Here is a 9,180-nt window from a genome sequence, read left to right on the forward strand (position 1 = left end):
AGACCCCACTAATGGCTTCTGGGCTAGATTCCTGAGACTTCTATGAATTTGGATTCTTAACATTGACAGTTTTACATCTTGGAAAATTACCAAATACTTCTACTTTCAAACAGGAGTGTTTGCATTATTGAAGATATAGTATTGAAATATACATACTTTCTTAGATACCTTTGTTCTCCTTAATGTGGGTACTCTATTCTTACCTTTGATTTTTAGACTCCCTAATATCTTTCAAAGCTAAGCACAAATTTTACCTTCTAGATGCGTTTTTTTCCTTCTCTCTTGGCTGTTAGTTACCTCCCCCATTATATTGTATTTTTGCATATATTTTGTATATTTATTGTTGTTTCCCCTGATAGAATGTAAACTCCTAGGTGGCAGGGACTATTTCATTTTTGTGTTTGTATCCTCTTTGTCTAGTACAGTGCCTGGTACATAGTAGGTGAAGAATAAATGCCTGGTGATTGATTGAGTCATGCGACCCGGACCTACCCCTTGGTAGGTGTAATCATTATCATTGTTACTCATCATCATTGAGTACAGGTCATCCTATCTCTGGATCTGTCTTTCCAAACTGCAGTATAGGTGCTGTTCAACTGCTACAATGTATACAGCCCATCTCCTGGGTCTGGATTCAGTCCTGGGATGTTGTTCACAAACCTTCATTTTTCATTTCTGTAAGATTCATGTAACTGGAATGGTATTCAAAACTAATCTTGCCAATGGCTGCCATCTTGCTCTGTTTGTCAAGGAGATCAAATGCTTAATGCCTAAGACTATTTTTAGGTTCTTTTGGTTTCTTTTTTGTGGTTATCAATTTATATTGGTTAATTTTTTTTAAGGAAATAGTGCTACTGTATGTAAATGTCCATTCTGTTAGTTATTTTCCATTTCCCATTTTTCAGCAGGAAGAGCTCATTTAAACAGATGGGTCAGGATTGAGGTGTTTTAATTGTATGCCATATGCCTTAATCTTTTAATGTAATGTTAATTTTAATATTTGCTTCAATGAGATTATATAAAGACAGCTGACTTGGATATAACTTCTGCATCCATAACCAGTTGTTTCTATCCACTAAAAATGAAATCAGTTTCAATTTTAACAATGTTGTTGGATAGTCACTATGTCTAGTGCCTCCCAATTCTCTTCTTGAATAACATGATTTAGAGGCATGAGGATTCTGTACAGTCTATAAACTTTTGGCATCTCATTTCTCCCTCTTTAACATATTTCCAACATTTTTGGCTATCTTCTTCTATGATCCCCTTTGCATTGAACTCTCTCTCTCTCTCTCTCTCTCTCTCTCTCTCTCTCTCTCTCTCTCTCTCTCTCTAACTTCGAGGATTTTTTTTAGTTCTTTGTTGACTTTCTCTGCCTCATTATTCTTTGCAGCAGAAGTTGGCATGTAATTTCCAATTGTTTTCGTGATAGTCTTTTTACAAATATTTTTACGTGCACTACATTATGAGATGACCAAGTGTCCATGAAATGATGTTTCTTGTTCACTTTGTATGCACGACAAAACAAATTCTGTCAACTTCAGACATCTGCAGGAGTGCTCTCTCTCTCTCTCTCTCTCTCTCTCTCTCTCTCTCTCTCTCTCTCTCAAAATCATACCAGTTTGACTTATCATAGTGATGATTTCATCCTTAAAATATGGAGGAAACTATATGGAGAAATCTTATTCTGAGTATGATTATTATTAACACAGAGGAGCTGGTTGTTTGGATGGTAATGCTGGGAAACTTAGGGGGAAATGATGACTCTATCCTATGATTTTTGATGGAGAAGAAGAAATCTGGGCATAGGCTAATATATATCCAAGATTTCTGGAAAGCAGATTGGAGAAAACATAGGTGAGATTCCATCGACTAAAGTGTACTAGGGGAAATCAGCTCAGGAGGGGTGGGAATTGCTGAAGAATTAAGTTCTGAAAACCCAAAGGGAAACAGTTACAACAAGGAGGAAAAATTGTATTCGTTCAAAGAGACTAAAGTGAATACACCTGAAACTCACTAATAACGACAGAGTTTTAAAAGAAATGTATAAAAATGGAAATAAGGCCAGGTAACAGAAAACAAGTATAAGCATGGTGCTATTAAAAAGTGTCAGGAATGCTAAAGCTCAGAATAAGCTAAGATTGGTGAAAGAAGCTAAGAAAAATGAAAAGGGCTTCAAAAAAAGAGGCATTTTTGGAGAAAAAAAGGAGTTTCAGAATAGGGATGTCACATTGCTTTGGGTGAATGGGATGATTACAATCGATGAGAGAAGGCAGAGATGCTCACTTTTTAGTTTGTTTACACTGTTTTCTCTTCAAAGGTGAATGACCTTTACACTGAAAATGACAACAAAGATGACTAAAAGGCAGTTGATAGCCAACATAAGTAAAGTGACAGGAGAGTACCTCTTTGCCCTTGAATTAAAATATCCTGGACCAGATGAACCACATCATTGGGAAATTGGAAGATGTGATTGCTGAGCCACTGTCAGTGATATTTGGATGATCATGGAAAACAGAGAATGACTAGAAGGGAGAATGTCTCAATTTTCCTCAAAGGGGGGCACAACGAAGTCTGCAAATTATAGACTATAGTGAACATAACTTCCAATCCTGGGAAAATTATAGAATCAACAATGAAAGAGATGGGGAATCATCTATCAAGGGAAGTGGTGATCACAAAAAAGCTTTATCAAGAACAGGTCATGGTAGACTGACTAATTTCTTTTTTAAAATAATTACTAAATAATAAATTAGGGTTACTTTGTAAATGTGATTTATTTAGAATTTGGCACCACATTTTCATATAATTTAAAAATGTTTTGATTGATGTTTCCTGTTTTTTATACCATCACAGTTTTCAAGATTATCTCTCCCCTACTCCTCTCTTAGAACAATCTCATGAAAAATATGATTATTTTCAAGACAAATAAAAGAAAAAGAATAAACATATCACTATGACTTATCACTTTATTGAGAAAACACACAAAAAATGCAATATACAATACCTGTGGAGCTCTCATCTTCATGAAAGGGAAGGTTGGGAGTAACCTCTCATATATCTTCATTTGAACCGTGCTTGTTCCTCATAATTCTGTCAATTCACTATTTATTTTTATGTGTGTAGTTCTTTCCATTTATATTGTTGTAGTCATTATGCATATTGTTTTCCTGGCTCTGCTTACTCCACTCTGCATCAGTTCATGGAGATCTTTCCATGCTTCTTTATATTCATCACATCCATCATTTCTTGTAGCACAGTAATATTCCATTACCTTCATGTACCAAAATTTGTTTATCTATCGCCCAATCAATGGACATCTACTTTATTTCCAATTATTTGTCATCACAAAAAAAGTGCTGCTATAACTATTTTAAGGCATATGGGGACTTTCTTCTTATCAATGACTTCCTTGAAGTATAAGCTCAGTAATTGTGTGTTTCTGGTTCACAGTCACTTTATTTGAAGAATTCCAAATTGCTTTCCAAAAGAGTTGTACCATTCCACAGCTCTATCAACAATGTATTAGTCAACTCCTATAATATTGACTATTGCCATTTTTTTTGTCATCTCTGCCAATTTGCAGGGTATGAGATGAGACCTCAGGGTTGTTTTGATTTGTATTTCACTTACTATTAGTGATTTGGAGCATTCTTTCCTGTGGGTATGAACACTTTGCAATTCCCAGGAAAATGTTGATTCCTGCATTAGTGACAGAAGTGATGGAGAGGAACCATTGCTCAAGTTGAACATGTCTGATATTTGAAAATAATCTTTTAACCTTCAAGTATTTGGAAATAGTGATCATGTCCTTCCTTAGCCTTTTCTTAATCACGTTTAGTTTGAAGTTACTTCATTCCCAGTTTCTTGAAGCTATCATACAACAGTAATACTATTTATCAATCCATTAAGAAAATAGCTTAAAATCTTCGTATATTTATTTATATGAACATTTCAATAATGAAGCAGATTTACGATCTCTTCAGTGTAAGTACTATATCCACCAGGGCAGATTATAACCCATGTACTTCTCCTCATCATATGCAATTTTTATCCAGGTCTTTTCATAAATCTTTGATAGGAGGTATGCTCAATACAGTGTACATCTTTCTCTAGTTATCTGAATATAATAGTTAGCATTTACATAGTGTTTTAAGGTTTTCAAAGTGCTTTAGAAATGCTATATCATTTGATCCTCACAACCCTGGGAAGTAGGTGCTATCATAATCTTCATTTTAGAAATAAGAAAACTGAGGCAAACAGAAGTTAAGTGACTTGCCCAGGGTCACACAGCTAGCAAGTATCCAAGGCAGGATTTGAACTCAGGTCTTCCTGACTCCAGGTCCAGAACTTAATTGACACTATACCACCTAGTGTCATCCTTCACTAGTATTACCTCCTTTTCTAGTCTTATAATATTCTTGATTATATTTTAAGACCTTTTTGCATGAAAGCCATCAATGATAATAACCTTGAGTCTCTTTAGTAGACCTACCATGTGACTTGCCACTAACTTTTTCATGAACTGAAATTGTGGTTCTTTGAACATCTTGGCATTCCATGATTCATAATCATAAAGTATCATGGAAAGAATTTTGATATTAACAAGATGGACTTTTGTGGCAACAAGCAGCCAATCAATGGAAACATTACATTTTCCCAAATTTGAGCCAGTCAGATCTCCTCTTCCTATTCAATTTAGGGTCTGGTTTATTGTCTGCCTGCAGCAGTAATCCAGGACGCATGGGGTAGTATGATGCAGTGGAAAGAGTGAATTCAGGATCTGAAGTCATAGGACATGTGATCAAATCCCAATTCTGTCATTTACTACTTTTGTTACTTTGGGCATGTCTTTTAACCTTTCTGGCTCTTAGTTTCCTCATCTGTAAAATGAAGAAGTTAAACTTGATCTGTAAGTTTGTTTTTTACTCTAACCCTATGATCCTGTCTGCCATGTGAGTAAATTTTCCAAATGTATTGCCTCCACAATGCATGCCATGATCTAGTGTTTCTTATAAACTTGGGTTTCCCTGTGTGGATAGTTAGTCCTACTTCTTTTGAGTAACCGTAATCTCTTTAAGGAGGGACTATAGTGTTTCAGGACTCAATGTAATTAGCACAATGTTTTCTGTAAAAAAGAGCATATATAGTACCTTTCCATTTATAGTGAATCTCTTTCCTATCTGTACTTTGCAAAGGAGGTCTGCTATGATACCATCAGAAACTTGGTGAACATGATATGAAAGAATATTTTAAAAATATTTACATGTTTTATTATTGACTGTACAAAATTTGCTACTTTAAGAAATCTATTGTTATGAAAGACTTGAAAAGTGCCATATATATATGTGTGTGTATATATATATATGTGTGTATATATATATATGTATATATATACATATATATATACACACATATATATAATATATCAACAGTAATGATATGTAATACATTTTAAATGTGAAATCTTAAAGAAAGGAATATGAAGTACAGAGTAATCCTATGTCTAATCATATGAGACATAAAAGGTTATAATTTAGGAATTCTAGATGGCCAGAACCCTTCTCTTGCCTTTGAATTAAGTCTCTGTTTCCAAATAAGTTAGTCTGTCCAAATTAATTTTTACTTATCTAATTTCATGGGAAGATTCCATATTGTTTCAAAACTATGTATCGTAAGCTTCTTCAGAGAACATCTTCACCAGTATTTTTACCGTTTTTCCCCTTCTGAAGTCCTATAATAGCTCTTTAAGAAAGAGAATCCATCTGTAGATCGGCATGTAACTTCATGGACTTTCCGTAAGCTTACATTAGCCATGCAGTGTATCTCTGTGGGGCATGTATCACATTTAAAATTTACTGTTGGTACTCTAGAAGCTCTTCCTTTATCTGACTAATTTTTATTCCTTATTACCCAATCATATTTCGTACCTTTATTCATATACCACAGTCAGGACATTTCCAGAGCTAGGAATGCCACGGTATCAACAAAGTCATTTAAACTCTTAAAGTATTTCAGATAATTCCTGGAGCACTACATAATTTGTTTTTATTCCCTCCATGTGTGAATTTTTGATTTTGATTACCAAGCCACCATGCTTGAATTCCCAGTAACTTGCTTGGAAATCTTATCTGTCTTTCAAACTTAATTACAAGATTATTTAATTTTAAAATGGCTATTTTCATTCAAAGACATAAAGTATTCCAATGAATGCTGTATTTCAACAAGCCATTCAAAGTAGCTTCATAACAGTCTAGAAAATTCACTTCTTCCCCACACTGGAGTCTAATATATTTGTACAATTACCTGAACAGGTTGTTGTCAGATTCTGTCAGGCTATGTTGTTTGTGGCTGTCTTCATTATAGAAGGAAATATTTACCTTATTACATTATACAGACATATACATACTTGGTCTGAATCTGTGATTAAATTTTTTTTGGTGTAGAGCACTACGATTGAGGACATTCATTCTATCAATAAAGATCAACTGTTCTCCATAAAGAGTTTCTGAATGGAATGGGGGGGGGGAACAACACTGAGTCTGGGTTCAATATCTTAGAATCAATATGTATTAGAAGAGAGACTTTAACCCAAGTCTTCTGATCCTGAAACTCGCTCTATCCGCTGTGCCATACTGCCTCTCTTCCATTATTATCACTAGAGTATTATAATAAAGATAAACATAAGTTAGAATGCCCTGAAATACTGGGCAGGAAAAGGAAAAGTCAGGGAATAATAACTTGCTGAATTATGCAATATTATATATTTGAATGGGGGGGGTCTTCACATTTATAAGACCCTCACTATTCTTCCTTTCTTTTTACTCCATGTATCCTTAGGCAAAAGATAGAAGTACCTGACACAAATAGTTTAGCAAATTCAATTCAACAAACATTTATTCTGTGCTTACTCTGTGGAACTGCATTAGTCACTAGGAAGACAAAGAAAAATGATGCAGTACCTGATCCCAGGGGAGATAAAATCTAGCAAAGGGGTAGGGGTAGGTTAGCACAAGTATACGCCTAAATAGAGTGCAAGCCAGAATATGACTAAATACATATGTCAGTATGAAAGGATGGACCTGAAATGTCACCGATGTGGGCATTTCCCCTAAAAGTGTAGATTGATACCCAACCATGACCTACCTTGTGGGATTCTTGTCCAGTTTCTCCCAGAAATCTTACATAGAAGATGTACCTGATACACCTGGGGCTTTCTTCTAGATCTCTTAGCCCTGTGTGGGCACCCATCGAGCATATGGATTTTCCTTTGGTTATCCCTGACATTTCATACCAGTTCATATCTTTTTCTAGTAATACAGAGTAAAAATACTGGTTGGACGAGGGAAAACCAGGAGAGTGTAGTGACTCTGAAGCCAAGGGATCAAAGATCAACATTGTTAAATCTATAAAATCAAGGATAATAAGAACTGAAAAAAAAATCATTGGATTTGTTGTTCAAGAGGTCATTGATCACCTTGGAGAGATTAATTTTAGTAATGGAACAGGAGAAGCCAGATGGCAGAGGGTTGAAAAGAAAGTGAGGGAGGGAGGCAACAATAATTTATTACATTTCAGGCATATGTCTGAAATTGACTCACCACTTTACAAAAATCTTATTTGATCTTCAAAACAACCCTGATCCTACTTTTACAACTGAAGAAACTGAGGCATACAAAAGTTAATTGACTTGCCCAGGGTCACAAAGTTAGCAAGTTTCTAAGATCAGATTTGTCCAGGCCTAGCATTCTATTTACACTGTGGTACCTAACTAATAAGGAACTAGAAATATTGGATATTGAAATTTTTTTTTTCAAGAAGGTTGGTAGTGAAGCAATGTGGAACAATGGATAGAGATCTGGCTTTAAATTCAGGAAGGCCTGGGTACTAGTCTTACCTCCTTGAGTGTATCACTTAATCTCTTGATGCTCTAGGCAGCTCTCAAAAAGTACAAATCACAGAGATGGTGCCAACATCTATTGCAGTGGTTCTTAAATTTGTTGGTCTTAGGATAACTATTACACTTTTAAAATTATTGAAGACTCCAAAAAGCTTTTATGTGAGTTATTATATATCAACATTTAGCATGTTAGAAACTATAACTCATAAAGTTTTAAAATGTTTGTTAATTTATTTTAAAATACTATTAAACCAATGATATCAACATAAATAACACATTTTAATGAAAACTATTTTTTAAAACAAAAAACTAGTGAGAAAAGTGGCATTCTTTTACATATTTTTACAAATCTTTTTAATGTCTGGTTTAATAGAAGACAGCTGGATTCTCATAGCTACTTCTGCATTCAATCTGTTGTGGTATGTTGTTTTGGTTGAAATATATGAAGAAAATCTGCCTCACACAGATACACAGCTAGAAAAGGGAGGAGTTTTTAAGTAGAAAAAATAACATCATAATATTAGTATGAAAGTAATTTTGACCTTGAAGCTCTCTAGAGGTCCTTGAACAACACTTTGAGAACCACCATTCTATTGGTATAGAGAATTTCCTCACTGAGAAAGGTCCCTGTACCATTGAAATCACAGACCAGCCCCTATCCTTATCTCGAACCTCACAAGAGGCCAGGGAGGTGTAATATTTGCATGGATAAATGAAATATGATCTGAAAAGGAAGAGAGCACCAATGACTAGACCATGGGTTCTTAACGTTTTTTGTCATTTCTTTTTCAGTCTGGTGAAAATTATGGACACTTTCTCAGAATAATTTTTTTTATTTTTAAAATATTTTATTTTTTCCAATTATATGTAAAATTTTTAAACATTAGTTTGTTTAAAATTTTGAGTTTCAATTCTCTCTCTCCATCTTCTCCTTTCTTATTTGGAAGGCAAGCAATTTGATATAGGTTATACATGTGAAGTCATGGAAAACATGTTTCCATATTAGTCATGTTGTGAAAGAAAATACTGAACAGAAAACCCAGCAAAAAATAAAGAAGGTAAAAAAAGTATGCTTCAATTTGCATTCAGACTCTATCAGTTCTTTCTCTGGAGGTGGATAACATTTTTTACCATGAGTCTTTAGGAATTATCTTAGATCATTGTATTGCTGAGGATAGCTAAGTCATTCACTGTTGATCATCATACAATATTACTGTTACTATGTACAGTGTTCTGGTTCTGCTAACTTCATTTTGCATCAGTTCATATAAGTCTTTCTA

Source organism: Phascolarctos cinereus, unplaced genomic scaffold (assembly GCF_003287225.1).
Source record: "Phascolarctos cinereus isolate Bilbo 61053 unplaced genomic scaffold, phaCin_HiC Scaffold_5;HRSCAF=322, whole genome shotgun sequence".
Taxonomy (NCBI): Eukaryota; Metazoa; Chordata; class Mammalia; order Diprotodontia; family Phascolarctidae; genus Phascolarctos; species Phascolarctos cinereus.